The sequence below is a fragment of the Notamacropus eugenii genome, chromosome Y (assembly GCF_028372415.1).
Source record: "Notamacropus eugenii isolate mMacEug1 chromosome Y, mMacEug1.pri_v2, whole genome shotgun sequence".
Lineage (NCBI taxonomy): Eukaryota > Metazoa > Chordata > Mammalia > Diprotodontia > Macropodidae > Notamacropus > Notamacropus eugenii.
The window spans coordinates 5,735,094-5,749,801 of NC_092880.1; positions in this window are offsets into that span (position 1 = coordinate 5,735,094).

Below are 14,708 nucleotides of genomic sequence, written 5' to 3' on the forward strand. Positions count from 1 at the left end.
GATAATACCAGTAAATTATCCTTTGGGATCATTGTGCGGATAAAATGAAATAATCTTCAAACACTTTGGAAACCTTAAAACACTATGTACGTTTTAATTATTGTTATCACTATTATTATCTTGGGAATATATAATAGGCTCTCAAAAATACCTCTCTGGGTCACCTTCCATAGATTTAAATACCTTAAAATACTTTTAAATAATATAAATACTTTTTATATTTTTATCCCCTTTGTCATACCTTGCTATTTTCAGACCAATAACACTAGTCCTTAGTATATTAATTAATGGTTATATAGTAATGACTAAAATATATTAATCCTCGGAGTGTTCTATTATTAAATGAATGCAATGTAGTGACTCAGTGCCTGGATTTTTTTACATCTTAGAAATCCTGAGTTCAGATCTTATAACATATACTTCTTATTTATTATAAAGGTCAAATAAAATATCTACCATCTTCTTCAATTTTCTTGTTTCAAGTTCTTTTTTAATTGATTGTCTGGGATTCTCTAAGTATACCATCATATCATCTGCAAAGAGTGATAGGTTAGTTTCTTCTTTGCCTATTCTAATTACTTTGATTTCTTTTCTTCTCTTATTGATACATCTATAATTTCTAGTACCATATTGGATAATAGTGGTGAAAATGCACATCCTTGTTTCACTCCTGATCTTACTGAAAGTGCATCTAGCTTATCCCCATTGCATACAATGCTTGCTGAAGGCTTTAGCTAGATACTTCTTTTTATTTTCCTGAAAGTTCCATTTATTCCTGTGTTCTCCAGTGTTTTCAATACGAATGGGTGTTGGGGGGCAGAGCCAAGATTGAGGAGTACAAAGGCACACATATGCTAGCTCTTCCCCCACAGCCCATAAATTATCTGTAAAAAATGACTCACAACAAATTCTAGAAAACCAGAAGCCACATAAGGACAGAGTGAAAGAGATTTCCAGCCCAAGGTAACCTGGAAGGCCGACAGGAAAGGTCTATTGCACCGGACATGGAATGGGGTGCAACCCAGCCTTGGCCACGTGACACCAGGAGGAGCAGGACAGGAGCAGACCTAGGGGGTGGAATCCCCAGCATGTGTATGTATGTATGTATATATAAATACGTACACATATGCATGCATACTGATAATGTTTAATATAAAATTTTGGAATAATCTCTTTGTTCTCTCTGAAGCAAACTCAGAGAATGCCTCTTCCTACGTCAGCAAAGCCAGCCAGGGCTGACTCTACATTCCTTGGGAGACCTTTGACCTGACACACTATCTTGAATAATGGGACTTTCCTTTATATCTTGTTATCTATAGACACATACTGTATTATGGCATGTTGATGGTAAAGAAAATATAGACATCTTAGGTCGTAATTTCTGTTGAACATTGTTTACCCTTTCCTATGTCAGTTATCTGTTTAGGGCAGGAAGCCTGCCACTTACTAGTGGTGGGATTTCCTTCCTTATCACCAAGACATATGTTTACCCAGCCTGGAATCCCAAGGCTTGACTGACATTACTTTGTTAATTGTCTTGTCTTACTAAATTTATGATTTGTTCAACTAGGAGAGTTCCTTCCTCTCAGCAAAATGTATATAAGCCAGAAGAATTCTGCACTGGATAGCCAGAACATTTCTGGCTCCACAATGCATTATGTTACCGTTTTCTTTAATAGGGAATTGTTTAATTAATTAATTAAATCACAAAATGTATGCATTTAGCCTGTTGCCTTTTCTTTAACCAAGTTTTCAGGTCAACACTACATACATATAAACATATATATATATATATATATATAAATATATACATACATATACATATATATGTGTATATATAGAAGGCACAGAATGAATTGAATAGGAAGGGATCATATTTAATAAAGAAAATTAAGGTATGAGAGAGGAATATATTGAGAAGGGAAAGGGAGAAATGGAATAGAGTAAACTATCTCTCATAAGAGGCAAGAAAAAGCTTTTTCAATGGAGGGAAAAAGGGGGAGGTGAGAGGGAAAAAGTGAAGCTTACTCTCATCAAATTTCTCTCAAGGAAGGAATAACGTGCACACCCAATTTACTATGAAAACCTATCTTAAACTACAGGAAAGTAGTTTTTCGAATTTGTGGGCATACAGTTGGGAAAAGTAATTTCTTATTATTGTTTTAATTTCCTCCTCATTGGAGGTGAGTTCACCTTTTTCAGTTTTGATATTTGCAATTTCGTTTTATCTTTCTTTTTTTAATCAAATTGACCAAAGCTTTATCAATTTTATTGGTTTTTTCATAAAACCAACTCCTAGTTTAATTTATTAGTTCAATAGTGTTCTTAATTTCAGTTTTCTTAATCTCTTCTTTGGTTTTCAGTATTTACAATTTGGTATTTGCTTGGGGAATTTCAATGTGTTGTTTTTCGCTGTTTTTCAGCTGCATGCCCAATTCTTTGATTTCCTCTTTCTCTATTTTATTGATGTAGGCATTCAAAGATATAAAACTTCCCCTAAGAACAGCTTTTGCAGTCTCCTATAACATTTGGTAGGTTGTCTCATGATTGTCATTCTCTTGAATGAAGTTATTAATTGTTTCTATAATTTATTGTGTAATCCTCTCATTCTTTAGGATTACATTGTTTAGTTTCCAATTAGTTTTTGGTTTATATTTCCATGGCCTTTGATTACATATAAATTTTATTGCATTATGATCTGGGAAGGATGCACTGACTATCTGTGCCTTTCTGCACTGAACTGGGAGATTTTTCTTGCCTAGTACATAGTCAATTTTTGTATATGTGCCATGAACCACTGAGAAAATGTATATTCCTTTCTATTCTCATTCAGTTTTCTCCAGAGATCTATCATATGTACCTTATCCAGAGTTCCATCCCCCTCCTTAACTTCTTTCTTGTTTACTTTGTGGTTAAATTTGTCAAGTTTAGAGAGGGGGAGTTTGAGGTCCCCTGCTAGTATAGTTTTGCTGTCTGTTTCTTCCTCTAACTCCTTTAAGTTCTCCTCTAAGAATCTGGATGTTATACAACTTGGAGCATATATGTTTAGTAATGAAATTTATTCGTTGTCTATAGCTCCTTTTAGCAGGATGTAGTTTCCTTTCTTATCTCTTTTGATTAGATATATTTCTTCTTCTGCTTTGTCTGAGATTATGATTGCTACTCCTGTTTTTTTTACATCAGCTGAAGCACAAAATATTGTCCTCCAACCTTTTACCTTTACCCTGTGTGTATGCCACTCTGTTTCAAATGTGCTTCTTATAAACAACATAATGTTGGATTATGGTTTTAATCGATTCTGCTATCTGTCTCCCTTTTTGGGAAGACTTCATCCCATTCGCTTTCACAATTATGGGTACTGTCTGTGTCTTTCCCTGCCTCCCCTTTTCCCTTGTTTACGCTTTTACTTCACACTTTTCTCTTCCCCTCCACAACAGAGTTGTAATTTTTGACCACTGCCTCCCTCAGTGTTCCCTCCCTTCTTTCATCCTCCCTCACTTTTAATCCCTTTTTCCCTTACTCCTTCTTCTCTCTCTTTTCTTTCTTATTTATTGCTTATAGAGCTAATTGCATTTCTACACTTAACTGCGCTTGCTTTACCCTCCTTGAATCTAATCAAATGAGAGTACCTTTCAAACAGTGTTCATGTCCCTCCTCTCTTTTCCTCTAAGGTAATATATTTTTGTGCCTCTTCCTGTGATGGAATTATTTTTTTCTGCCTACTCCTTTCATATCTTCCATTTAGATATCCTCTCACCCTTAAATCATATTTGTTACCATGATATCATTTAATTCATACTTACTCCCTCTGTCTATGTATGTCCCTTTTACATTTCATAATAAATATACAATTCTCAAGATTGACAAGTATCTTCTTCCCTTTTAGGGTTGTAAACAGTTTGCTCATATTGTGTGGCATTTTTCCCCCCTTTACCTTTTTGTCCTTCTCTTGAGACCTGCGTTTGAAGATCAAATTTTCTATTGTTCTGTTCTTTTCATCAGATAGTTCTGGAAATCCCTTATTTCATTGACTGTCCATCTCCTTACCTGAAATATTATACTCAACTTTGCTGGGCAATTAATCCTTAGTTGTACTCCCAGCTCCTTTGCCTTACAGGATATTGTATTCCAATTTCTTTGATCTTTTAGTGTAAAAGCTGCAAGGTCCTGTGTGATACTGAAAGTAGCTCCTAGATATTTGAATTGTTTCTTTCTCAGTGCCTGAGGTATTTTCTCCTTCACTTAATAGTTCTAGAATTTGGCAACGATATTTCTTGGTTTTAGTTTGGGGTCCCTTTTCAGGAGGTGAATGGGGGATTTTTTCGATGACTATTTTGCCTTCTGAGTCTAGGACCTCTGGGCAATTTTCCTGGATGATTTCTTGGGTGATGTTATCCAGGACCTTTTTTTGTCATCATGACTTTCTGGTAGACCAATAATCCTTAGATTTTTCTCTCCTGGATCTATTTTCCAGGTTAGTTGTATTTCCAATTATATATTTCATATTTTCTTCTATCTTTTCATTCTTTAGATTCTGCTTCACTGCTTCTTGAGGTCTCATAGATTCATTAGCTTCTACTTGCCTGATGCTGTTTTCTATCCTATTGTTTTCTTCATTTAGCTTTTGCATCTCCTTTTCCATCTGCCCAATTTTTCCTTTGAAGAAGTTATTTTCACCAGTAAATTTTGTACTTCCTTTTACATTTGTCCAATTTTCCTTTTCAAGGAGCTATTCTCTTCAGTGAATTCTTTCTTCATATTTTTAAAATCTTCATTCTTTTTCTTACTTTCATATGAGATAGAAATTAACATGATACCAACATTCCAAAAAACTGTTCCGTCTTCTTCATCTCTCAGTAAAACAGAAATGATGAAAGATTAAGGACAATAGGAAAATTAAAGACATAATTGATCTCTTGTTCTGAATCTTAGAAAGTGGCATTACTTCTCAGTGTCACCCTATATTACCCTATGATTTGAGGGATTTTTTCCTATACCTATTTTTTACTACTTTCCCATCTTAATTCGTTACCTCAACCTTGAAAATATTAATTTGTTTTTTATTTAATTTTTCTACTTTTTAAAATAATACATGGCATCATATGTCCTTAGATACTTTACCCAAGTTGGTTTATTTTTCTGGTTACAATGCTGTTTAATCAAATTGAGTTTTTTGAGAAAGAAGAATAAAAATAAATTAAAAAATACAACAATCTAAATAAAGATAGAAGAAAACATTAATTTTATTTCTTCATGGTAAAGGAATTCATTTGATTTCCATTGTTTTTGGTTCTGTTTTTGCTGTTTATGTGTTTAAAGAGTGTTTTATCATATGATTCTCACATATGGAGTCATATAAAAGAAAGACGAAAATATTGTGGTTTTTTGAAATATATTTTTGGTACAGTAAATTTGACATTGCAGAATGGTACGTGTATGCTTAAATCTCACTTTTTTGAAATAATATATTGTTAATTGTTTAATTACTTATAAATGAATAGTGTGTGTGTTCGTCCTTTGTTTCCGAAGAAGACCATGCCATCAGAGAAATGATCGCATGACTTGCACTTGACTTTGTTTTGAGTGAGGTAGGGCTGTGCATGTCACCAACCTCACTTCTCTTCCAGTGCCATCAGAATCCAGTGACCAGATATTCATCAGGATGACTGGAGATGATCCAGGATGAGGCAACTGGGATTAAGTGACCATCAGTACATTTGTCAGGTCCTTGTTGCTGAGTCATTGTATGAGTTGTGAAAACTTAATTTATTTATGTCTATATTTCTGCATAGACACGTAAATCAGAACAATGAGGCATCTCATCAGTATCACAAGTGTCATGTAGGTTGAGCTCAATTAAATATGAAAAGAGCAAATAGACATGTGTTGAAATCCAAGAAGTAATGATTTTTATCCCAAAAGCTGAGTTGAATTATTCCTACATTTCCTGATTAACGTCCCTTAAGTAATGCATCTTTCATTTTCTCCCCTATTTAATTAGCTTCCAAGTTTCCTCATCTATTAGGCAATAAAACCTAAAGTCCTTACTAAAACATTTAAAGTCCCAAATAATTTGGCTCTCAATATGTTCTAATCTTTTCCCCACCTTTTTTCCACTTTGACTGACCTTCCATTTCCATTTTGGTAAAAAAGAAAAAAAGATATGAAATAGGTGTTGAATAGAAAAATAAAGATATGGATTGATAATATTTTGATCATTAGATAAAGTCAAAGGTCTAGAATAAAAAGACTGAGGAATAAAAAGACCGGAGGCAGAGTGAGACATGGTGAAAGGGAGAATGAACATGGATTGAAGTGGGGATGCAGGGGAGCAAAAGAGGGAAAGGAATTACAGAACAAAGTTTTTTTTTTTCCTGAGTTCGTCATCTTAGCATAACTTTACTGAGTCAAGGCCTGAGAGATTCTTAAAGAACGTTGGGTCTTGGACACCAAATATTTGGGAAACTCTTTACTCTAATTCCTTGACCCATATGCCTTTAATGGCCAGAGGAAAGTTAGGCACAGGGCCTATTACAATAGAAACTTGGTCTAAATCTGGATGGGGGTGGGCTCTGTGTTTGGTTTTCTTAGAGCCTAATTTTTTTTCTTAAAAGATTATTTAAGTGCTTTCATCAAACTTCAGAAACTTAGAGAACTCTCAGTCTCTAGGAAAATGAGGGGTGTTCTTTATGGGAGAATTCACTCCATATGCTTTGTAACTTAAAGGTAGATGAATGAAGAAATAACCCAATCAAATTTGATCTAATCTGATCTGAAGCTAAGTCCTGGCTGAAGCAGAAAATACAGGTGAACTGGGTCTTCATTGCAAGTTTCTTATCGAACCTAGTGTTTAGCACTCTCTCTATAAATGCCATTATCTCTGAAACAAAAATAATCATTTGTACAGTGTTCACTGTGCCCTTTTGAATACCCTACCATCTTACCCCCAAAAAAGTATTTTCTTAGAAAGAGAAAATCCATTTAAAGCTACAGTAGACACTACAAAATGTCTGTAAGTCTAACTGCGAAAAGAAACCCAGGGACTATATGGACACAATTACAAAACACTTTTCACTCAAATAATGTCAGATCTAAGTAAGCGGAAAAAATATTAGTTGTTCTTGCGTAGGCTGAGAAATATAATAAAAATGACAATTCTACCTACGTTAATTTACTTATTCAGTGCCATACCAATCAAACTACAAGAAAAACATTTCTAAAATTAGAACAAATAATATCAAAATTCATCTTGAAGAACAAAAGATTGAGAATATCAAGAAAATTGATTTAAATAATGTTAGGGAAGGTGGCTTAGCTCTACCAGATATCAAATTGTATTTCAAAACAGCACTCATCAAAACCACTTGGTAATGGCTGAGAAATAGAGGGATAATAGTGTAATAGGTTAAGTACTCAAGACAAAGTGGTAAGTGAATAGAATAATGCACTCTTTGATAACCCCAAGGACCCGAACTTCTGGGATAAGAACTCACTGTTTGACAAAAACTGCTCGGAAAACTGGATTACAGTGTATAGGAAACTAGGCATAGATCAATACCTGACCCAAGTGAAAATGGATACATTATCTGTGTATAAAGACTGATACTACAAACAAATTAGAGGAGCGAGGAATAATGTATTTGTCATATTTGTTAAGAATGGAGAAATTTATGACCTAACAAGAGTTAGAGAATATTCTGAAGTACAAAATGGATAATTTTGCTTACATTAAATTGAAAAGTTTTTGCACAATCAAACCCAGTGCAACCAAGAATAAGAAAGAATCAGAAAACTGGGAAAGAATTTTTGCAACTAGTGTCTGTGATAAAAGCCTCATGTCTAAACGTAGAGGGAACTGAGTCAAATGTACAAGATTACAAGTCATTCCCTATCTGATAAATCGTCAAAGCATATGGACAGGCAGTTTTCAGAGGAAAAGATTAAAACTATGTATATTCATAAGGTAAAATGCTCTAAATCCTATTGATTGTAGAGATGCAAATCAAAAAAACTCTGAGGTACCATATCACACCTATCAGATTGGCTTACATGACAAAACAGGAAGATGATAAATGTTGGAGAAGAGGTAGTAGAGTTGGAATACTAATTCAGTGTAGGTGGAGATGAGAGCTAATTCAACTGTTATAGGGACCAATTTGGAACTATGTCCATAGGGTTTCAAAAATGTGCATACACTTTGACCCAGCAATATCGCTTCTAGAACTGTATCTCAAAGAAGTCGTATAAATGGGAAAGGGTCCTACGTGTACAAAAATATTTCTAGCAGTTCTCTTTGTGATGGCCGAGAACTGGAAATGGAGGGGATGCCCATCAATTGGGGAATGGCTGAACAAGTTGCCATATAGGAATGTAATGGAATAGTATTTTGTTATAAGAAATGATGAACAGGAAGAATCCATAGAGGCCTGGAAAGACTTATATGAATTGACGTTCTCTCTCTGTAATTGGAACCCATAATGATGCAGCATATTTTCTCTTCTGTTATGCTTTGTTTTGTTTTTTTCTCATGGTTTCTTCCATTCATTTTAATTTTTCTATGCAACATGACTAATGTGAAAATGTGTTTAACAAGAATGTGTGTGTAGAACCCCTATAAAACTGCATGCCATTTAGGGGAGGGAGTAGGGAGGGAAAAGGAGAAAATCTGAACCCTGTGGAAGTGATTGTTGAAAACTGAAAAGAAATAAATTAATAATACAAATGCATTTTCTTATAATCATCAAATATTAGAGATAAAATGATCATGTGTAATTTTCCCAATATAGCAAATGTGGCCTCAGCTATAGAGAAGTTCAGTGAGTAACTTTCTTACCATTATAATTTTTAGTTGTAGAAATATTCAAGAGTAAAGTGAGTATTTCAGCTTAGCCCAAGTAACTCCAATACACTTTAAGCTATATAATTTGCATTTTTTTGCCTGGACGACCATTAATGAGTGATTTATTAACAAGTACTCCCATCAGTTAGTGGAAATTTATTGCATGGACTGGGTCAGATTTTGAATGGTGATTTTCCCTGTTGCTTTTTTTTTGTAATCTCTTTTTTATTATGTAAACTGCATGTGAATTTACACTCTATCTTTTCTAAAATCTAGACTTTACCCCTCATTATAGTTTTGTTTTCTCCACACAAACCGTTATTTTAAAATATTAAAAATGTTGTAGCAATTTATCCTTCCCAATGACTTCTTGCATCCAGTTATAGAACTCTGCCCGCTGTCACATGTAGCTATTCCAGAAAGCTATCCAAGGTTTGTACTATGACTCCTGAAATCCTAGAAATATGTATTTTTTCACAAGTAGTGATCGACTTTTAATCTGTTTCAATGAAAGGACGCGTACTTCAAATAAAGACATTTTGTAAATTACCACAATAGGAAATTAAAAAAGAATATTTTCTAAGTAGAAATGAACACATCCTTCTTTCACGTCGTGAAGATTCACCTATGTAACTGAGGAATGAAAAACTTTGCAGGAGAAGAATAGAAAAGGGGAAAATTGGATTAGACAGCAGTATAGTATGGTGAAAATACCCCTAGGCTGGGATGAAAATCCAAGACTTCTGTCGCTTATGATTTATGTCGACTTAGGTGAAATCCTTAACCACTATAGTCTGCAATTTCTTCACATATCAATTGAAACCTCTAATCTCCCTTCTCAGCTGAAAGCTATAAAATCATTGATTTTTCTCCCTAGTCAACAAAAGCAACATACAAATAGTGGCATCATTGTGGGGTATACAGGCACCATGTATAACTAAGAGTTGTAAACATTCATAGTGATGTCATTATTTTGGTATTTTGGGCTGAACATGATAGATTCATTAGTCTTTGTGTACTTAACTGTCTATATATTATTCTTAAAATTTCAGGGATCAGGAAGAAATACAAACTGATGACATCTCTTATTCACATTGGTCCAAATCTTCTTTGAAGCAGAAGGTGATACTCATTTTTTCAACATCTATTTTATTCCAGACACTGTGCTATACACTTTACAAATATTATCTGAATTAATCCTCACAAGAACCCTGGGAGGTAGATGTTATTACTCTTATTTTATATTTGAGGAAACTGAAGTAGACAGCTCTGAAATGACATGTGAATCATTTCAGGTGGGGAGTTATGTATGCTATTTGCCACTAGAAATTACACTGTTGCTCCATATCTTTACCACAGCAGATTTAATTTTGCATTCCTCAAGGTATAGATCAAGGGGTTGAGCAAAGGACTTCCAGTGGTATAAAATACAGAAACCAACTCATCCAAAGGGAAGATAATTGGGGGCTGGATACATATGAAAATACAAGGAAAAGAATATAATGACCACGATTATATGGGAGGTACAGGTGGACAAGGCTTTATGCTTACCTTCTGCACTGTGATTTCTTAGTAAATAAAGGATAAAAGTATAGGAAGACAGTAGAATTGCGAAGCTCATCATGCATATGGGTCCACTATTAGAAAGAACCAATAAGTTTATCACATATATGTCAGTGCAGGCCAATTTCAACAAAGGCTGCAAGTGCAGAAATAGAGAGCAATTACATTGGGATCACAGAAGAGTAAACACAAGGCAAGGAAGATTTGGGTGACAGAATGCAGAAAATATCCCATCCAGACCAATATTACTAAAATCTCACACATCATCGAGTTCATGATGACTGTGTAGTGCAGAGGTTTACAGATGGCCACATAGCGTTCATAGGCCATGAGGATAAGGAACAAGACTTCCATTCATCCAAAGAAATACATTCAAAAGAGTTGGGTCATGCACCCATCAAAGGAGATTGTCTGTTTTTTAGAGAGTTTCTCTACAATCATTTTGGGGACTGCAGTACTAGAGAAACAGGAGTCCGCAAAGGACAAGTAGGTCAGAAAGAAGTACATGGGGGCCCCAAGTGTAGGACTGGTCTTTATGGTCAAAATGATGATGAGGTTTCCTAACACAGTTTCAGTATGTCAAATACCGTTTTCTTTTTCTCTCGGTCTTGTGTCAGTCCAAGGAGAATGAATTCGGTCACGTTGTTTGCATTTCTATGTTTTCAATGAAAATGGAAGGAAATATGTGAGAACTAATCATTATCTAAATAGAAGAAAGTAGCATTAGGAAGTGACCCTGTGTCTTACTGAATCATTTTTCCGTTCTCAGGTATTTCAATGCTACCTGTACCTTTAAAAATCATATACGTAATATTAAAAAAAATAGTTAGCATAATATATTGTGACCCATCCTCCACATCTTCAGCTTGCTTATGAAAGAATAGTTTCGTTGTTAGTAGAAGGACAAAATATGAATTGCTAACTTACTGAAGTTAATAGTTCCTGAAAACTGATCTTCTCCTTGCTTATTTTCTATTGTCTTGCTGTACTCAGTCTTATTTTTTCCTGTTGTTACAACATTTTATAGGTTTACTCCATAAGAAATATTGGTTTCTATCAAACCTATTTATCTACCTATCTATCTATCTATCTATCTATCTATCTATCTATCTATCTATCTATCTCAGTCTCTCTCTATATATACATATATATATCTTCATAACATATGACAATTGTTTATATTTTTGATCTCAAGTAAAAGTGCAGGAGTCTCTGTTTCCATATGACATTTCTTCAAAAAAGGTAAGATGCTATCATGTACTCCTTAAATATTTTGTTATAATGGAAAGTATTTCTAGTCATATAAACCACTAAATGTCATATAATATGCAGTATACTCACCTTCCTCGTTGTCAGTCAATGAGGGTTTTACTGTGTGTACATATCCTCTCTGGGCACAATATTCTAGATGTGTTCTGATAGGGTCAAAGCACAGTGTGATTATCAACATCCTCATTTTGAAAATATTATCTCCTGCAATTCACCAAGTATTTCAATATACAGAGGTATATAAATTAATATGTGTGCATGTATGTATATATATATATATATATATATGCATGTGTAGTAAATGTGGTGAACATATGTATACGTGTCTATAGACATACACACATCCATATGTACATATATCTGTACATAACATCTGTTCACTCACAAATTAATTTATAATGTATCATCATTGTCATTCTATTCTTATATCACTGTGCTAACCATATCAAAAAAGGAAATAAGTTTAGTCACATGTGAAGTATTCTTACTCAAATTCATTGGCTCCTATTGATTAATACTTCTTTTGAGAATGATCACAAATCAGCCATTAAAAATACATTTTATATATTCTATCCAAGAATTCATGTCAATCTCATTGATGTGTGTATGTGTTCATCCTTCGTTGCTGAAGACCATGCTATCAGAAAAATAATGGCATGACTTGCACTTGACTTTTTTTTGAGTAAGGGAGGGCTTTGCAGGTCACCAGCTTCACTTCTCCTCCAGAGCCATCTGAATCCAGTGACCAGATATTCATCAAGATGCCTAGAGATGACCCAGGACGAAGCAATTGAGGTTAAGTGACTTGTCCAAGGTCACACAGCTAGTGAGTGTCAAATGTCTGAGATGAGATTTGAACTCAGGTCCTTCTGATTCCTGCACTGGTGCTCTATTCAGTGCACCACCTAGCTTCCCCAGTCTCATTAGTTAAGTTCCAAGAAGCTACCATCACTAATTTTTGAGAAAAACATTGTTTATTTTATCCAAAACGCAAAAGGACAATATTAAAAGTTGATGTTCTGAAGGAGTTTCCTTTTTACTAAGAGAGGGAAGGAAACTTCATGTATCTAGATCCAGAACTGACCAGACCAATTTCTGATCCAAATTCCCCATTTTACAGGTGAGGAAACAGTATGAAGGAATTTTCAGTGATTTTCCCAAGGTTGCATGGGTAGTAAGTGAAAAAGCCAAGATTCATATTTGTAACCTTTGACTCTAAATGTACCCCTCTTCCCAATTCACAATACTGTCTTCCAAGTAAAAGCACTGGCAAACACGACTGATAAACGGTCAAAGGATATGAACAAGTAGTTTTCCAAAGAAAGATAGTTAAATGAAAAAATGTTTTAAGTAACTATTCAATAGAGAAATGCAAAGTAAATCAAACTTGAGATCTCATTTGACACATACCAAATTAGTTAAAATGATTGAAGGGGAAAGTGACAAATATTGGAGGAGATGTGGAAAAAATGGGGCATTAATTCATTGTTGGTGGAATTGTGAACTAACCCAATCATCTTGGAGAGCAATTTTGGACTATGCCCAAAGAATTATTAAACTCTCTATATCTTTTGAATCAAAAATATCACTACTAAGTCTATTTCCAAACATGACTAAGGAAAAAGAATAAGGACCAATTTTATGTACTAAGGATAAAGGCAGGCATTGTTTTCCATTCGAAGTCTGAATGACTGCAACTGTTAGGAATCCTTATTTTTTAGTTTTCTTCTCCTATCCTTCCCTCTTCTCTTTCTTACCCTTCCATCTTATCCTCTTTCTCCCTCCCTCCTTCCATTCCTTGCTTGCTTCCTTTCTTCTTTTCTTTCGTCCTCCTTTCTTAACTCTGCTCCTCTCTGTGTCTATATCTTTCACTTCTTCTTTCTTTTTTCTTTCTTCTTTCCTTCCTTTCTCTTCTTTCTTTCCTTCCTTTCTTTGATTATATATAAATTCCAACCTATAAGCATTATATAATTGAAGAAAACTAACAATCACTGTTAGAAAAAAAAACAGGGAATGTTATAGAGAAGGGACAAAGTTATGGTGGCAATGGTTAAAACACAGACTGAGGGTTAATTGAAAGTGACCCAGCAAGGAAATAATTGAGATGTATAATTAACCTGTTGTATCACAAGCATTGTATAACTCCTTAAGAGGTTTTCCAAGGAGAACCAACAATTTAGGTTAGAAGGACCTTGAGTAATGTCCAAGGAAAAAAATCCTAAGATTTCTGTGGACACATATCTGTACCAAGGACAATCAGACCATGATTTTCAAAGAATAGGTGATTGAGGCAATGTGCGAACTTCCATGCAACAAAGCCTTGCAGTGCAGGACTGCCACCTTTCTACTGAGATTAGTATCTCCTTACCAGTTTTCAATCTCATGCCTTCTGTTACAATCCATTGGAGCAGTGGTTCCCCATACTTGCATTATCCTGACGTCATTACTTTGCCATACCTTTCTATCAGGAGAAAAGCGGGCTGTTTCCATTGCTTTACTTGTGTCCTTGTTTTCTAACGCTTTGCCAAACGATGCAGATTATATTTCACTCGGGTCCACCTAAGATTTCCTGAAATAGAACTACTTCGTATTATGTTGTGTTGTGAGAGAATTACACACCCCAACCTTGGCAAAATAACAAAAAAAACCCAATAATGTCAAAAAATAGCAATAATTATAAAAATAATGAGAATGAAGAACAAGGAGAAAAAGGAGGAGGAGGAGAATGATTGAATAGAGGTGATGAAAATAAGAGTGTTGGTTGCAATAACTGCTTTATATAATAATTGGTTGTTCTTTTTCTTCTCACTGTGTCCTTCTCTGAGTCTTTTTCCTCCTCTCTTCATTTCCTCTTTCTCTACGTTGTACTGCAATAATCAGAATAAATTTCTTTTGTAAAAAAAATTCTTAGTTGTGATATTTACTTAACTGTAATGTTTCTCGATCTTCATTATAAAACATATGCACTAGGATTTTCTCTTTCTTCAAAGAAAATAAAATACGTAATTAATTCATTTTGTATCTCTCTGTCTTATAA